Here is a 17,892-nt window from a genome sequence, read left to right as displayed (position 1 = left end):
TTTCTTGGTAACTTTCCTTGTAGTGCCACTCTGAACCCATGAATACTGTGCCTGTGAGCTGTGCTGCCGCTGAAGCTCCTGCAACAGCACGCTCCTGAATCAGTCAAAAGACAGCATTGTTACCAGACAACTGAGTCCACCGTCTACTCTGTTACACATTTATGGAATCATGCACCAGAACACAGACAATGTCGTTGGCTAATCTCACAAGACCGGGATCCAATTTCAAGCAGGCACGGGTGATTCAAGAATCAATCTGGTTAGCTTCCTGTTTTTAGCCTGCTGCTGTTATACTCTGGGTGTAACTCAAAGGGATCTCCAGTTACCCTGGAATGTGTTCCTGCACCTAAGGTGGTGATAAAACACCTTATTTTATGGGTCGCTGATTACTCACTGTACCCTGATGTGTGTGCTGAAACCAATCTTAGCAAGCACAAAACTAGTGGACTCTCCATATTTACAGTATCCTCCAATTTTGTGTTTCTTTTCCATTTTTCCTGTACAACTACACACATAAAAAAAGAAAAATCTGTGGCAGTTAAATATATAATTGTTTGTTCAAGTGTGTTTTGCACAGTATGAGACCTTCCGATTGCTGCACCAAGTAGAATGCACTGCAGGCAGTCTCTTGAGGGAAGGTCTCATTTTCTGCCTCCCGCCGTGAAATATTCAGTCCGGCCTGAAATAATATGGGACTAGTTTCAAGGCTTAGCACTTTTCAAATATGCTGGCAATAATGGACAGGGCATCAAATGAAGCACAGCCTCTCAAAGCAAGGGGAGCAGAGGTTTTGAATCCACAGCCAGGGTTTCACATAACACCACAGACAGTTGAAGTGCTGTCTACATTTATAGTGTAGTGATTAGTTATTGGAGGGATGAGCCTGTGAATTCTTGCCAACATTGATTCAGTCATACTGTACAAGGTCTATTTGGTTTGGGCATGTTTAATACAAATTCATATCCCAGTATTATATCTAAATACCTAAGTTGGATACTGTAGAGTGCCAAATTATATTTCCATATTTCACTGTTTTTTGCATATCATCAGGGAATCTGAATTTCATTCAGTCTTAAAAAGAAAAGAGAGGAAAATCAAGGGTGCACCATAAATGCACAGAGGAGTGCAGAAGAATGTTATAGATGGGGCTTTGGTGAAAGGATTCAAGGATTTAACAATCCCACATCCTCTCAGCCTGTCCTTCATCTCTAATAATCAAGCTTGGCCACAGAATATCCCTCTGGATGGGAAAAAAACATGTTGCCTGTCCGCCTCTCACTCATCTTTAGACTGCCAGTCTTGGGTCTTCCTCTTGAAGTCTTCTGTCACATTTATGGCTTCAAACACTAAGCACAGCCTTTTTTAACTGACTGCCATGTCTTTAAAGCTAGATATCTTTTTTGTACTACATTAGCATGAGATGAAGGGCAGCGCGTCTGATGCAAAGGAAGCCCTGAGAAGGCTGGACCACAGACACTATGAACTTGTTTGTTGCTGTACACCAAAGGCCAGAAAAACAAGCCAACGGTTTCAGCTCAGGTAAAGTAAAATTGTGTAAGTCCATAGTATTCCTGCATATTCATTGGTACTCTTGAGACAAAACTAAAGTTATTGAATTGGATGTATATTTGGTTCACAGACCGAAGTCAAATTTAAATTGGATTTTCCAGAAATGGTGCGTGCAGGGAGATCCAATTTACATCACATAATATTCACCAGCAATACAGCACACTGTATAGACCAAGTTTTGTTCTGGAGTGCAAAGGTATGTCAAACCATTCTTCTCATTTACAAGTGAGGAGGAAACCCATGACATCTCAGCATATGCTTGATTATCAATTATCTATTAATCTAACAAAGCTAATAAACCTACATATCTTACCATCATATTTACACAGTAATAGATTATATCTATCTATCTATCTATCTATCTATCTATCTATCTATCTATCTATCTATCTATCTATCTATAAAATGATACTCACCTAAAGCAGTGTGGATGAAAAATGACTCTACTCTATTGTGCCTACTGCACAATCAGAAACATTAATATAAATACGATGTTTTATTTAGTAATATGTCGTAGAGGAAAAGTTTTTTTCTTCACTCTCAAACACAATCAACCCTCAAAACAACTAATGCGAATAATTATAATAATAGTAATAGTAATGATAATAACCAACCAGATATATTGTAAAAAAGTTTAGGATTTGAAAAGTAAAAAAAAAAAAAGAGTTTATGTATTTCTTGCATGCCCGGAAGGCTGCCGTGACTGAAAGCTAGACGAAGGAGCGCCTGAAACCGGAGCGTCCACTGAGCGGCGCCGCAGCCCGCAACTTCCACACGACAGCCAGCCGGCGTTTCCTCCCTGCAACACGCTGCAGGCCAATCCGCTCACTCACTCCGTGTTGGGTTACAATGACAAGGGCCCTGTCTGAACCACGACTTTTAGAAAGATAATATTACAGGTAGGTGCAAGCCACGGACCGTGTCACTATCGATAGACAAATTAAGCATTGAAAAACAAGACCGTGACCCAGAATTTCTCGCTTTAATCGGGTCACCGTGCTTGTTTTCAGCTCTGAGTGATAATGGCACCTCTCACTGTCCTTAGCATTTGAAGTCCCCTTACTGCAACCTGTAGCTTTTGGGGCAGTGAAAATTGTCCAGCTGGACGCCTTGTATTTTCCAATATTGATGCCTTTGTATGGTTTGAGCCATGTACACCTGCCTGCTGATAGCTTTCAACGTTTTTTTTTTTTTTTTAGCTAGTTGAAGGTCAGTTCTCCTCTAATGAGCTGCTGTGAGGATTTGTATCAGCAGGGCTAAAACCAAGGATGTAGATAATGTATAGGCTACAGCTTTAATTCACTTGTAACTCTACTGTTAGTAAGATGAAAGTGTAGGATACATTTAAAAGAAACAAGAATGGAGTTATTTTCTGCATATTTAATCACTTGTGTTTTTATTGGTGTGTGTTTTCCTTAGCAGTCTCACTATATGGCGGTCATGGCTTACCTTTTTAAACACTTACCGTTTAATACAGAATTGACCACAACCTTCTAACCATTTAGTGCACCCTACAACATGCGGGAGGACTGAACTGATTCAAGTCAAGTGAAAAGCTGCAGTAAAAGAAGGGTAAATCTCTTTTCCTTTTGTTGCACATGGGAGAAACAGCCTGAAAAGTCCAAGTAGGCTTGTCGGTTGTCGAAAGTAATGCAGAGATGCAAGCTGAAATTTCTCTGAAATAGGCCGAACAGAGAGTCTTTTGCTCCTACAGGGTTTTGTTCAGGGTTCCACTGAGAAAGCCCAATGCAAAGTGGGCCTACAGCCAACTGGGATGGATTCTAGGGTGGAACCTTAACAGATGGGAAATAGGATGAAGGTGAACACAAGGTCAATCTGAGCTTCAGTGATAAAGCTGTGGGCACCGCTCATAGCAGTGTTTTAAAAGTTGACTTAAGAAAACAGATTGTGTGGTCAGAATAAACTCTTAAGACCATATTGGGCCTTTCTTTTGTCTAGATTGCCACAGGCGGAAGCAGCAGACACCAAATGGTCAAAAAAATGTTATCATTATGTTTGTCTGGAAATCAGCAGAATGGGGGTGTTGATTTCCAGCGGGTGGGTTTTCCTTTGTCCCTATCTTTTTTTGTTCTAACCCAGATTTTCATGTTTAACAGGTCCACAGCTGATCCATCTCCCTGTACACAATTGAGACGGAGGAGGTTAAAGCACTCTGAACGCAAGGGACAATATTGCAGGTAATTAATATGTCAGCTCAATGATGAACTTCGTCAATACATCTATCACCACACTTACTTGTAACTGGAGTAGCTCGTGGGATGCTGTAGAGAGCGCAGACGGAGAGTACATTTGTCCATTAGTAAACACTTCATAGTGTGTGTTGTGATTGGGGAGGTAGCAGGGCTCCTCTCTGTCCAGTTGCAGTCATTTTCGCCCGTCACCTCCTCATCGCTGTAAAAACACTTGCTGTGGTTTGGTAGATTAACAGAGAACCCCCTAATGGAGTAATTACACCGAGCCAAACATCTATTTTTCACCTGTGCTCTGCCATTATTCTCTGTCCCCTATCCACTCCATTGGAAGTCACTTACTCTCCTTACAATGAGTTATCATTGACTGCCATTTAGACGTTCTGGAGCAATTTGTCTTACTGCAGCCACGCGCTGGCCTCATTGCAAAGAACAATCATTCTCCCTCCAATATATAAAACATTCATGGGGAAAAGGAAGAGAAAATGCCCCACAAACAGATAGTAGAGAGTGGCTAATAGATACTATAGAGGTGACAGACAAGGAAAATAATGTAGGAGATTACTGGAGCAGGAACAAGCCTGCACAACCAGTACAAAAGCTTCAGGGACTGTACCGCTGAAAAAAAATCCTTCACAAGACAAATGTGTTAAATGGGTAGTATGGCAGCAATTGGTGGTGGTAATTGCTGTTGTTGCAAACATACTATAAGTCTCAATTTAAATTTAAAATCAAAATATTTATTTTGTCATTGTAATTTATTATATCTTTCTGTTATTTATTGTCATGTTTAGCTACCAGTTAGGTCCAATTTGTTTCCTCATTTTGGTTCGATATTCTACGACTCCATACCTGTTATTGATTGGCTTTAGGTCCTTGATTAGTCTGTTTTTAATTTTTAGTAGTAGTAGTAGTATAGCTTTCGAAAGATTATTCAACTATGAATCAGTTTAGCACACTTTATTTGAAGACCAGCATTCATTTTAGACAGTGGCTTGACTGCTGTGCACAGTCCAGCACACATTCCATTCAGTCTCCCCAGACAGGGTTAATCACATTCGTAACTGAGTGTTGTGTTAGATTAGTCTCTCTCACTGCTTAACACAATGACAAACAACCATTATTCTTTTTTCTTGCACTGATAATCGGGACAACTTAAACATTTCTTACTAGCACAAGTGGAACCATTAATCCTCAGTGATACTGCTGATAAGTGGTGACTTTGGAGTAATGGCCCTGTCACCTTAAAAAGAGAGAGACAATTTTAACAATTAAAACAAGATGGCCATTATATTTTGTGCATCCCATCTCTGTGTGTCATCAGGAGGGATCCATCAGTGGTAATAGACTAAATAATGGAATGGGTTTTTGTTGATTATGGATTTTAAGGAAGGATGTCTTCCATACAAAGATGATCAGTTTAAACACTTTATGGCAAACTTGCTTATGTAATATCTCAGTGTTATGAATATTAATATCGAATAAAAGTTGATTTTGCCTCTAGAGCAGCAGCGATAGTCAAATAATCAATCAACAGATATCAATCAACACAATTTTGATAGTCAAAGTCTATTCCATGCTGAACAAATGTATGGTTTCACCTTCTCAAATCTGAGAATTTGCTGCCTTTTCTTGTCTTTACTAAATGAATCCCTTTAGGTTTTTGACTGTTTGTCGGACAGGCATTTTATGACATCACCTTGAGTACCAATTCAATGAATGAAAATAATCATCGGCAACAAACTATATTGTATTGCATTTTGGCCCCATGAATTGTCTTGTGATGAGTTGTTTTTCTACAGCTGGTTGATGGTTTTATAGTCAAAGAGGCAGTAAACATGAACAGCCAGAGAAAGCATTAATGGTTAGTGTTCAAATGAATGAACCACATCTGAAAATCTTTATAGAATTCTAGTGCTGCATGCAGGTACATACCAAGTAGTACCATGTCTCATACCAAACTAATCTTAATGGCAATATAAGAAGGCAAAGATTAATTTTTATTCAGACTGTAGTATTATCTTTAACAAAAGAATGACACTCATGGAATTACAACTAAGCACGTTATTCTGCGTTCCAGTTGTGCCATATACAACACTTGTATGTTCTTCAGTTGTACTTGCAGACAGTCCAACTTGACTACAGTGTGTGTTCTTGTAGTTGTTGTTGTGATGCACCAGTCACACTGTTTGGCTCGCCCTCCACCATTTGAACACTTTTAATGTGACCTGGAAACATGATAATGGTTTAAGAATGAGCTTACCACCATTACCACAAGGAGATGTTCAAGATTTCACATAGGCTAATTGAAATTCTCTCAATTTAATCATTTTCTCCATCATATGTTCTACCTGTCATTATGGCTGTCTCCAGCACTAATCAGTTGTTGATGTAGCTCCTAGAGGTGTGGCACTATAACTGACAGGATAATAATAAACATGCATAATTGAGTTTTAGATTGATTATGATTTTAGATTATTTTCCCATTTTCATTGAAAGACTTCAGCTATCTTGACATTAAGGAAAAAGATGTATAAATCACACCATACATTTGGTTTAGGTTATATTGTTAGCCTTATTGCCAATTTGGTAATAATAACTTTGAACACAGCTGAGTTATTATAGAGAATTATTAGAATAAGACGAAAACATGTCCACATAATTGCTCATGGCTGTTCGAGATGGGAAAATTTGTTCATGTTTGAATCATTTTTGTTCTTGTTTGTTTCATCAAGCACACTGACTCTCAGCGACTGTCCTGTTTTAGTCAAAGTAGAACTAACTAGCCAGTTGAATATGAGTTAGCATATATCATCCTTTAAAGGAGATGTTGAAGAAAAACACTTTTACCACCTCGTTTAGTCTTACATTTTGATTGGAAATTGAAACATCTAAATAACTAAAGGTTCCGCTCACATACTTGTGTGTCTTTAGGCTGTGCTGCTCAAAATGGTATAGAATGTCAACATATGTTATGGTTTAGGAATGTTAAGGTTGTTGTAGGCGTCCATAATTGCTGAGGGCCATTTGGCTCCATCGGAAGAATCAGTTTTGAAAAGTATTATAATAAGATAGTGTTTTCATACCTCATAGATTCCTGCTATACTACACTATTATTTGTTAGTGTCTCATCCTACATGCCAAACTCGCCATTCCTTGGCAGCGACACCCAGGCACTTGATACTTAGTATTTCTATGGCCGTAGCTCTGTTTTGATCAAAGGGGTTCAGGGGCCTAAGTTTCAAATCCCCCAAAGCCCATTTTGGCTGCTCTTTGTTTAGCCCATTGGCATTCTGACCCCATGCTTCTCAGACTTTGAACTCTAAGCTTGGAAAAGCCGTATCGCTTCTTTAAACACATTATCAGTGGGCTAGGTTTTAAGAATATCACTAATCATCTTAAGGTTTTAGTGCACTGTGGCAGTATATTTCAGCCTCAAGGCCTATTTACTGGCAAGGGCTCTGTAAAAAAATTTCTGTGAATTATATGATAACGTAATGGCAGCAGTATTGGTGCTTTGTAAGTATATGCATTTCATATTAGAACAACTGCTACAGTAATTCAAATTCTTTAAATTTAACATTACTTTTGAGTTATACCAGGGATGGTACAGTTTTGTGGAACATATGGCACTTCAGAGAAGTGTGATGTTTTTCAGTTGGGGTTCGGCATGACTGCTTGTAGCATCATCTATGTCCATCCAAATACAGTATTTTTTAAAATTTTCATTTCACTTATTTAGCTCTGACGACCATAGTTTTCTTTGTCAGGTTATAACTTGTGCCTACATATCAGAGAACTTGACTTGAAGTTTAATTTGAAATGTTAATGCTGCAGTTTAATAAAATATTTATGTATTACTGTCAAGAAATTGGCATGGCCTGCATGATTTTTAAAAGGATGATACAGCTCATGCATATTATTCAACGATAAAAAGTGGCATTATAAAGGAACGTGTGCAAAACCTGATTGGTACATAAGTTTTGCTTCCAAACATGTTCAGCTATGTTGGTGCTACGTGATTTGTTTTTTTAATTTTGAAGAATAATTTTCTAAAATGTATAGTTTGTTAGTCTGAATAGAAACAGTAGATTATGTTTTTGTCTCAGTACTAGTAATTGTTGGCACTTTTTCTTTTGCAGTATCACTCCATAGCAGTGGCGTTGAATGTAAAAAGACACCCTACCACACATTTTACATTGAAATAGAGAGTTTAAAGTAATTAGTTAGTTTATTCAAATAGCCATATGTTGTGTTGTTGATCATGCTCTTTGTCGAAACTAAATAGTTGTAAATTGCATAGAGAGTGTTTAGTTAGTCGTTAAAAAGACGGACCAATCAGGTATATTTGTGAACACATTGAACACTACCTGGATGAACAATTATCCATATGTCAGCCACATCTGCTTCGTCTTATTGAACACTTTTCATTACCTGCAGCACAACATCTAATAGTTGTTGATGATGCAGATGAATTTAAACTTATAGCATTCTAGACTGGTTTAAATACAAGTGTGTGTGTGTGTGTGTGTGTGTGTGTGTGTGTGTGTGTGTGTGTGTGTGTGTGTGTGTGTGTGTGTGTGTGTGTGGTTGCATCCAAGTCTGTTTGTGCCCATCTCACACCTCCTCAATCTCATCAGCCCCCATGCATAAGAGTTGGCACCTTGAATCACATTGTCTTCATCTGGAAATATTTCAGCTGCATTTGTGCCACTCTAAAGGGAGATGAAGATAAAGGAGAAGAAGGTAAAAACACACCCTGTTGTGTGAATCCTAGAGAAGGCCTTGAACCCTGCCATTCATCCCTTTCACTTCATCAGCTGAGTCTAATTGCCAGAGAGGACAGGATACCCAGGGCCCAATTGTTCCTTATCCTCTTTGGAGCCTCTGAGGCATGAAAAGCGAAAGGCCTGCTTTTGATCTTTTTTTTTTTCTTTTTTTTTAGGTTTTTTTTCTTTTTTTCTGTCGTCCCCTACTATCCTTTCCCTTAGAGTGAGACACTCCTTTCACACTGTGCCCCCTTCTTCAACCACGCAAAATAATTATCAAGCTCTGCTTCATCAAATAATGGTAGATATTGGAGGTCATGATGGGGAGGGCCAGAGGTCTGCAGGGGTGGCCCCAGGACGTGGTGGAGCTCCCAACTCATCTTAGAGGCATGCTCCTTAGCTGTGGCTACCTTTATATACCTTGACCCCGGTTTTCGTTTGTCTGTCCTAATGAGACCCTCTCATGCAGCCAATGCAATAGAGGTCTTGCAATGGCAGGGTTGGGAGGCCAAAGTACAATGAGACACAGGGCTGTGCTCAGACAAGGGCGCATCTGTGCTATCTTATTAGGCCTTGGAAAAGAGCTCATGCGTCTCAACGTCCTATAGGGGCTGAGAGCAGATCTATTGACACTTACTTGTCCTTTGCGGTCAACACCTTTTCTGTGAAGAAGCAGGCACACCCAAGTTCTTGTTAGAAGTAATTCTTGGCAGAGTATTTAGCGAGGCAAAGTGCTTAACTCGGTTTGGGTGGCCATGTGGCGTAAGGATAAAGAATGCAGCTTTGTAATGATGAAAAATTCCTTGGAACTAGAGACATGACAAGGGATGTCAAAGACTAATTTGTCAAAAGCAAACAGTGCTCATAGTTAAAGAACCAAGGGCACTAAAATCTCTCTTAATGCTCAATTCCACACTCGATTTGTTTTTGTTTTTTTATATAGGTTCAAAAGCATGCTTTAGGTTATTGTTAATCATCATTTTTTAGAACGTGTTTATTTAGAACATTTAGCTTTGTAGCCCTTAGTTATGGTCTTTGCCATTATCCATGCCCAGAAATTTGTCAGAATTTGAAAGTGTAAAATTCAAGTTAAAACCCCTACTGATTTAAAAAATGAATAATATTAAATCCCTGTGTTAGAAACAATGAGACCAAAGATAACCAAGCTAACCACGTATCTAACTTGACAAAAGGGACAGCAGGATATAATATAAGTAGAGCAAAATGAAAAACAAAAACACAAGTAGTCAAACAAAAACCTTTAAGCAATCATGTTAAGCACGCCTAACATCTGAGCACTGTGCAAGAACAAAGCAGGACTCCTGTCAGTGCATCGATCCACTCCTGAAGGCACACACATCCATAGCTCTCTGATTGCTCCCTGCCTCTCGCGCCTTCTCTCCCCCGCGCCTCTTACTCTCTCTGCTCTGGCTCCTTTCTGAGAATGTGCTTATCGATCTGGCCTACTTCGTTGGAGTTAACTCGTTGATAAACCTGACCAAGGGCTTCCAATGGCCTGAAAGAGTTTGGAGAGCTGGTGAGAAGGCAAAGGTGATGAGGGAAAAAACGTAGTCGCGAAAATCACAAAATTATTTTGTTGTAATATAACAACTGTCAAGTTGATTAAATGTGAAGACATATAATGAGTTGTTTTCTGGACATGGAATGAGTTGGGGTTTTTTGTTTTTGTTTTTTTACTGCAGGCAACTTGGCGAGAAGATTAAATGAGATAAGATAGTTGCTCAACTTAAAGTATTAACCCTTTTCTGATTTGAGTCACAGTATCCAACAGCTTTATAGTTTTTAAAGTGCTAATAACCTGCTGATTAGGAGACTGTTGTAAGACCAACTAGACTGGTTACAACCTTAAAAATATTGAATGACTGTGGGACTCTTATATTTAATAAATAGATGAATTAATACATTTGAAAACATGTTTTATCTTTTGTTCAAGCCCTTGGTATTTATATTTTTCCACATGGTTGTGTTGGTTTTTGATGTTTTTAAATTGCATCTAGTTGTGAGCGTGGCATCTCAAGTCAAGTGCTTAAAGCCACTTTTGTTTTGTATGTTTTGGTAGAGCTTCACAGAGGCTCCAACATAGATCAGGCTTGTATATTCAGCAAAACTGGGATGGCAGGGATGTATAAAGTAGCCTTAGTCCTTCACTCATGTGAAATTGCAGTTGAGATAGATGCACTTTATCTACTGTGTTACGATCCTGCAGCGTTTGATATCAAACTAGTGGAATGTTGTGATTAAAGACTGTCCATTGACTTGACTAAATGGGTTAAAATTCCAGTTGCATCTGAATTAGTGAGGATTATCATTTATTTTATTATGTTATAGACCATCTGTGATAAAAATAACAGCCCTGTCGTCAATGAAGCAGTAAGACATAGTAACTGTTGTAATACTATTGGTGTGCAGTGTATTCTAGATCTCAAACAACCAATAGTTCAATGCACAAAGATATGAAAAAAGCAATGTTTCTTTAAAAAAAAAAGTGACTCATGTTTTGTGTGACAGTGTGTGTAATCGCGTCTCCAGAGTGTGATTACATTGTATGTCGGTTTGTGTATATTTTTGCAAGTGTGTTGTGCTGTCATGGTTGTAACATTCCATGTGGGAGGGTCTGTTGATAAGTAAGCCATCTGTAGTGTTCTGCCGAACGACATGTTGTAAAGCGAGATTTGAGAGTGTGGAGAGACTTGACTTGACAAATCTTGGCACATAATGAGACAGAAGGGAGTAAAGGCAGAAGTCTGTCCAGAGATAAACAATTAGATTTGTCCCTGAGGTAAAGGCCAGGCAATGCAAGGACTCCCAGACTAACAAAATCAATATAGCTTCCAGTAAGAACACTCAGGGGGTAGAGTGATGAAGAGGTTATCATTCATTTCTCAGATTAGGACACACATACACAATGAGGAACAGTAACGCTTTAAAAATCAATATGATCACCAACATGAACACTGCTTGTCAGTGATGCATACATTTGAAAGTATGCATCTGATATTCAGCTATCCATCACACATCATCGGTCTAATAAGACATGATGACAGATCAACAGGGACGCTGAACTGAGCCGATCGCGCCAGTTTTCTTCAGCAGCCAATTGTGTGAGCGGATCTTAAAGGAGACGGCATTTGGGAATGATTCTTTCACACCCTCAGATAAAACCATAATGGAGCATGAGCCATAGATGGAGTGGGCAGTCCCTTTGCGTTGCATCCCCTCTTAGGTCCTGCCCAGACATGAACGTCTAATATAACATCTCACCACAGTTCCCAGCAGGCCTCACAAGGGTACCACTGCCAGGGCAAGGAGGGTTGGACTGTTAGGGGGCGGGGGCCCGTCCTGCACTGTGCTTGTACTTGCTGTAAAGCAGACAACAAAAAGAGAGCGTGAATGGTTTTGGGGTGGGAGTGGGGAGCGATCACAACTTCTGTTAGGCAGGGAAGTCTCCTCAGAGACACCGAGTCGCTGACCATAAAGGTGTGAGCCTGTGCCGGGGCCAGCCTGTCACCTCATGTCTCCATGGAGACGCCGACGTGGCACCCCAGTGGGCTTGTCTCTGCTGTGGCCTGGAGCAGCAAGAGCACTTGGGGATGTGGCCCCGGCCATCACATGGACTCCAGGGGACCAGGAGCCACTGCTCTGGTGACCTTCAACAACCTGCCAGTCTGTCATCTCGGTTTGGGGAATAACAAGAAAAAAATCAGCTAGGGATTTGTGAGGAGACATTGTTTACTGGGCCATTGTATCTTTTGAGGAGGCTCTTTGTTCCAGTGGGAAGGAACTATAGAGAGACTTACCCCACTTGACATTCAAACATTTGCCTGTTTTACCCTTTCATTTCAAGACAATATAGGGGATATTAGACTATACTGTAATTTTTCTTATTTTGTTATTCTCTGATTAGGTACTCATCTGGCTGCGGAGCAAGTGATTATACAGGGAAAACATTCTTTGGACATGCTCCGATTCACCACTTTAGTCTGGATAATTTTCATTCTTTAAGAAATGTGTTGAACTTAAACATGTTGAACCTGTTTTGATTACAGACAATAAAGCTTCACAAAATAAAATGTTAAAAAGTAACATCTGAAATGGTCAAAATAAATTAGTGTTTCCTGAGCTACAACTATTGATGATTTTAATTATTGATTCATCTGTCTTTGGTCTAAAAGTTGTAAAAAAAAAAAAAAAAAAAAGCTCATTGCCAGTTTCTAAAGCCCAAATTTACAAATTTGAATTCCTCGTTTTTTGCGCCCAACACTCCACAACCCAATAATATTGGGGAAAAGGGAAAATATCCACATCCTTACATTGGAAATGTTTGAAGTTTTTTACCTGGAAAAAATACTTTAACTATTAAGCAATTATAAAAACAGTTCCTGATTCATTTTCTTGTCAATGGACTATTTGAATAGATTTAAATTTAATTTCAGCTCTTGTGGACACCATCATCTCACATTGCTAACCACATCAAGCATATGCTACTTTAAATATCAGTGTTATTTCACAAACAATGTTTTAATACTTAAGTCACCATCATTTGAAATGTGTGCATTGTTATGCATTGATTGTGCTTCTACAACTCATTTTAGGTCTCAGTCTCAGCTCTACTATAAGCCAAAAATATATTTTCTGTTGAAAGCTTGTGATATTCTAAAGTAAAAAAACAATCAGCAAACTTCAGTATTTAGCTTATTTTGATGTCTTATGTTTCAGGGGTGTCAACACCACATTAGCAGAAAACCCAACATGATTAGATACATAATCAGGCACATCAGAGTAATTTTCTATAATGCTACGGACTGTTGTTGGTATCTCTGGGATAAATTATTGCCAAATGGGATCTCAAATCTTCAGGTTTGAGTGTAAAGCAGCACCATCCAAACCATTCCCTGGAGACACTTGTGTTGCATTATCTGACAAACCAATACAGAAGATTGTGTGGAAAAATCTGTGCTTTCTTCCTTTCAGCCAAAAAGAAAGAGGATTTTGAATGGAGTGGTGATTCTTTATGCAGAGCTGAGACGCGACACCTTCCAGACAGTGAGAGATGGCGAGCCCCAATAATACAGAGCTGTACAATGGTTCTGACAGGCGAGCAATAAAGCAATCAGGGTCCCAGGCATCCAAATCTCTTTACCGCCCACCCTCTAACAGACTGAGAGATGGGCGGCTGACCTGTGAGCTGTCAATCATGGGGGATACCTGCTGGAGCCTGATCAGGGAGAGCTGAGGGCACTAGTCCATCAGATCTGTTTTCACACTCCAGACACTAACATTGCAAGCATAACCACAGACACAAAAAGCCCCACCGCCTCACTCTTAATTAGGAGATGTGGGTGCTTTGTTTGGGGGGGGGGGGGTTGGACTTGTTTGGTTTAAATGGGTATGGGAGTGTCTTAGATATAGGGGGATAGTAAGTGGAATCCCAGTGAGACAGAGAATAACCTTTCCCTTGATTTAGGAATCAGGCATTGATCTGTCACGCTGTTTTGTACAAGCAAGAGCTCTTTCAGCATTGCTTATCTGTGTGTGTGTGTGTGTGTGTGTGTGTGTGTGTGTGTGTGTGTGTGTGTGTGTGTGTGTGCGTGTGCGTGTGCGCAAAATACGTGTGTGATGGGTGGTGGGTTGAGAGGGAGGGGGTAAGGCTTGTTCATTAGCTGTCTGTAGCCCATTCCAGCAAATAGATCACCATAATACTGTGGTTAGTTAATGGCTTTCTGGTGTTTCCTCTAGAGTCTTCCTGTCTGAGGGCTGACTGCTAAAACTCCTCCACTGTTTTCTCCTCCTCTTTCCAAGTGGGGAGTCTCATGTTCTGCTGCCTAATTCAGACAATTGGCTTCAGCCAGCGGTCAAGTCTGGGAGCAGTCTGGCCGCATGGACTCGCATTAGAGAACTAAAAGCAACATCAACAAAAACATGACTCGACTGGAATCGCATGACTGGAATCGTACTGGTTCTCCACAATTAAAACGCCCAGTCTGTGACAGCCGGAAAGGTCGGCACAATAAGGAGTTATGTTATGTTTTTTGTGTTGCTTTTCTCATATATTAGACCTAATTTATGAAATGTGACATATGTAATGTTTAAATAAATACAAGACACAGTAAGGTGGACATAAATGGATGATGCTGTTCAGTAGATAATTAAATAATTCCCTAAGATATCACACATGCAATAAAAATGACCTTTAAGTGCAGCATATGAAACACATTAGACAACATCATTACTAAATGGTCTGTAAAATACTCATCAGAAGAAATATCAGGATAGTGTCTGTTTAAAGTTCCATCCAGCACTGTGGTCCAGAGAAGATATCTCAACAATATGTGGGATTGCCATGAAATTTGGTATGTTTTATTCATAAATCAGTACATTTTAATGTTTTTGCGACAATTGGGCTCCCCATAGGAGAAGAATCTTTTCATTTTGGACAGTGTAAGCCAAGTTCAAGTCAAAATGTCATGTCAAATCATATATTGTGCCCAAAATACAGTATCATGTAGTCTACAGAATGTTGTGCACATTCATACTCTTAAGGTGATTTGAATGACTGACTCGATTGAGACTGTCTTCAGTAAATCAGCGTGTATTTTGGTAGCTAGCTTTCCTATTTGTTTTTTTGTGTTTTCCAAACAAAGTGAAGCTCAAATATCTTTATATTAAATCAACTCTACATGTAATGTGAACGAGTTGCTATTACTAAACCCACTGAGAATCATCACCTAACTTTATAGATCCCTGCATTATGAGGCGTTTTAGGTCTGTATTTACTCTATCGTTGCTTATCACCAACTCTCCCATACGAAACCATTCTGGCAAAGGCAACTGCAAATTACCTGCCCAAAGTGAAACATCATAGGGCTTTTTCCTCATCCGAATCAAGGCTTAAGGATGGAGGGTGTCGTATGTGGTGTAGATTGTATGAAGCAAATGTGTGATTTGTGATATAGGCTATATAAATAATGACTTGACATTCACTCTTTGCCTATGGTCCAATGAACACATTTGGCTTTGCATTATTCAGAAGCATAAGGACGAATGCCTAATTTGTAGATTTACTGTATATAATTTGCTGTATCATTTCTGAGGAATTAAATAAAAAATAAAAATTGAATGTGAAATATCTAATATCAAATGGCAAAATATCAGTATTAAAATCTCGAGTAACACCTGTATTGGGACCATAATCACTTTCCTATAGTAAGTTTGTTAGTGGAACTTCACTTCACTCTTGCACACAATAAGTTATTTAAAGTGTGTGTCTAGCCGATGAATATCGAGATTTAACTGTTGATGTGTTTTTCTTGTGTTGTTCATCATATATATATATATATTTTTCCTAATGCATCCCCCCATAATTGTTTCTTATTGAGCAGTTTGCCTCAGACATTTAGCAAATGGAGAACACTCAGAAGGGTGTTTTTCCAGACGTTGCATGATGCTGTTTTGAGCTTTACAGGAAGCAAACGTGTAAACCTCATCACTCAGTTGCTGTCATGTGATAGAATTTTTTTATAAATGTAATTTCTATCTGAGGGTTAGGGTCTTTGCTGTGTGAAATAGTGCATCTTCTCAAAAGAAGGGAGTTTATCTCATGGTTAATACTGAATGTGTGTCTTGGGAGCTATGTATAGAAATGATTAAATCTGATTCCATCATGAAATTCGGGATGTAGCTATGACATTTGTGAGTTATTTTGTTTTTGTTGCTAGGCAACTGATAACAAAAAAAATGTATTTTGTTTGCTTTGTGTTTTGGAAGAAGGTGATATTAGTGCTACTGGGCGTGCAACGGAATGCTCTGAGTGTAAAGATGCATATAAATAAATGTGTATGTATGTATAGATCCCTGGCTAACTGAGTGAAGAGTAAGAGGCGACTGATGCTTGTAAAGAAGGAGGTTCTCCATTGACACAACAGTCATTAAATTGAACTGCAGTCATAAGTGATTGTTGATGCGTTATTGAATGCAAATTGAACGAGGCTGATGTTTGTGCAAGTTGGACGGGGTAACAGTTAAGTTGTGATGTGTTTGCGGGGGGGCTTTTAAAAAGCCTTGGAAAAAGTCATAGCCCTTTTTATTCTTTAAAAATATGAATTTTTAAACAATGCATTTTTTATATTTTCTATTGGGTTTTATAATTGTTTATTCAGTGGGATTAATATCAGCATTTTCTCAACTCATAAAGGAAATCTTGGAAATGCATAATTTTTACTGTATTGTACTAGGTGACTACTGTGTACTTTGTGAAAGGCTTATTCTTTGAGCCACTGCTTTAGAAGTTGTTTGCTCTGAGTTCATATTTTTTTAAATGTTGAATTTTCTATCTTTATTTGTTTGAGACCTTCTTCCGAAGAGCATCTGTGTAATTGTATCTGACTATATTCAAGGATGGTTGTGTGTGTGTATGTGTGTGTGAGGAGGTGACTCCTTCTGACCGGTTTTAACAAGAACCCTGAAATGTTGGAATTTTGCCCCTTTTTTTGCAAGCTCATGGGATAGCTGTCTTATGCGCGGAAAAGGAAAAGTTCAATGATGAAAAAAAAGATGAAAGGGGTGGATGTTTGAGGGTGGATTTTCACCTCAACCATATTTGACAATGAGTGATGAGTTTTGCAGCAGTCTTGACTTAAACTGTCCCTCAGTGGTACTCTGTAGATCTCCCCCCCACATCTGGGAAAGTAGCTCTCTTCTGGGGTCTGCAGCATGAAGTCTCCAGTCCAAAGAAAGGCTTGTTTTGTTCCTTCCAGATCTCTGATGTCATTGATTGCTGAGGACATGTATGTGATCTTCTGCAGCTGAAAGAGCAGCCCTTATGCATTTTACATCACCCTTAGATATTTTTGGGTCAAAGAGAAGCAGGGTTTACTGGACCATTCCGAATCTGACATCACACTGAAGTCTGGTTGAGACTGGATTTTTCTTCCCATGCTCCTGTTCACTGACCGCAATATCCCCAAAACGCATCATGCTTTTACATTTTTTTTATAGCATGCTGTTCAACCAAACTTAGATGTCTGACTCTGCATTTAATGTGTTAACCTGCTGTCAAAACTCTTGGTTTGGTTTTCTGCCATGGTATATAGTTCATTACATGAACACATTGATCACTACTTGTATAGTTAAGTAATTCAGCAAATAACTAAACAGTGTTCCTAGTTCATGTACACCCTGTAGTTGCATTGGAATAGTTTCAGTAATTATTGGATATAGCGATCAGCACTGTTCCTGTGGAATGAGCTATACTCAACAACTTTGACTGAAGCATCAAGTAAGCATGTAAAGAGGATTTCTCAATAGTCAAATGAGACCCCATGTTC

The 17,892-nt window shown here is 39.1% G+C and overlaps 1 long non-coding RNA gene across 1 annotated transcript in view; it reads left to right on the top strand.

Moving 5' to 3' along the window:
• The first annotated feature begins 2,418 nt into the window (after positions 1 to 2,418).
• Positions 2,419 to 17,892, top strand: part of LOC137881107 (uncharacterized) — a 63,683-nt gene continuing 48,209 nt past the window's right edge. The window contains exons 1-2 of the long non-coding RNA XR_011103848.1: positions 2,419 to 2,468; positions 3,687 to 3,767. This is a non-coding gene — a long non-coding RNA (uncharacterized lncRNA). The remainder of the gene's footprint in view (positions 2,469 to 3,686; positions 3,768 to 17,892) is intronic.

Source organism: Cebidichthys violaceus, unplaced genomic scaffold (genome assembly GCF_023349555.1).
Source record: "Cebidichthys violaceus isolate CVI_PGR_0920_01 unplaced genomic scaffold, fCebVio1.0.p SCAF_3, whole genome shotgun sequence".
Lineage (NCBI taxonomy): Eukaryota > Metazoa > Chordata > Actinopteri > Perciformes > Stichaeidae > Cebidichthys > Cebidichthys violaceus.
This window is presented reverse-complemented; position numbering and strand designations above follow the sequence as displayed.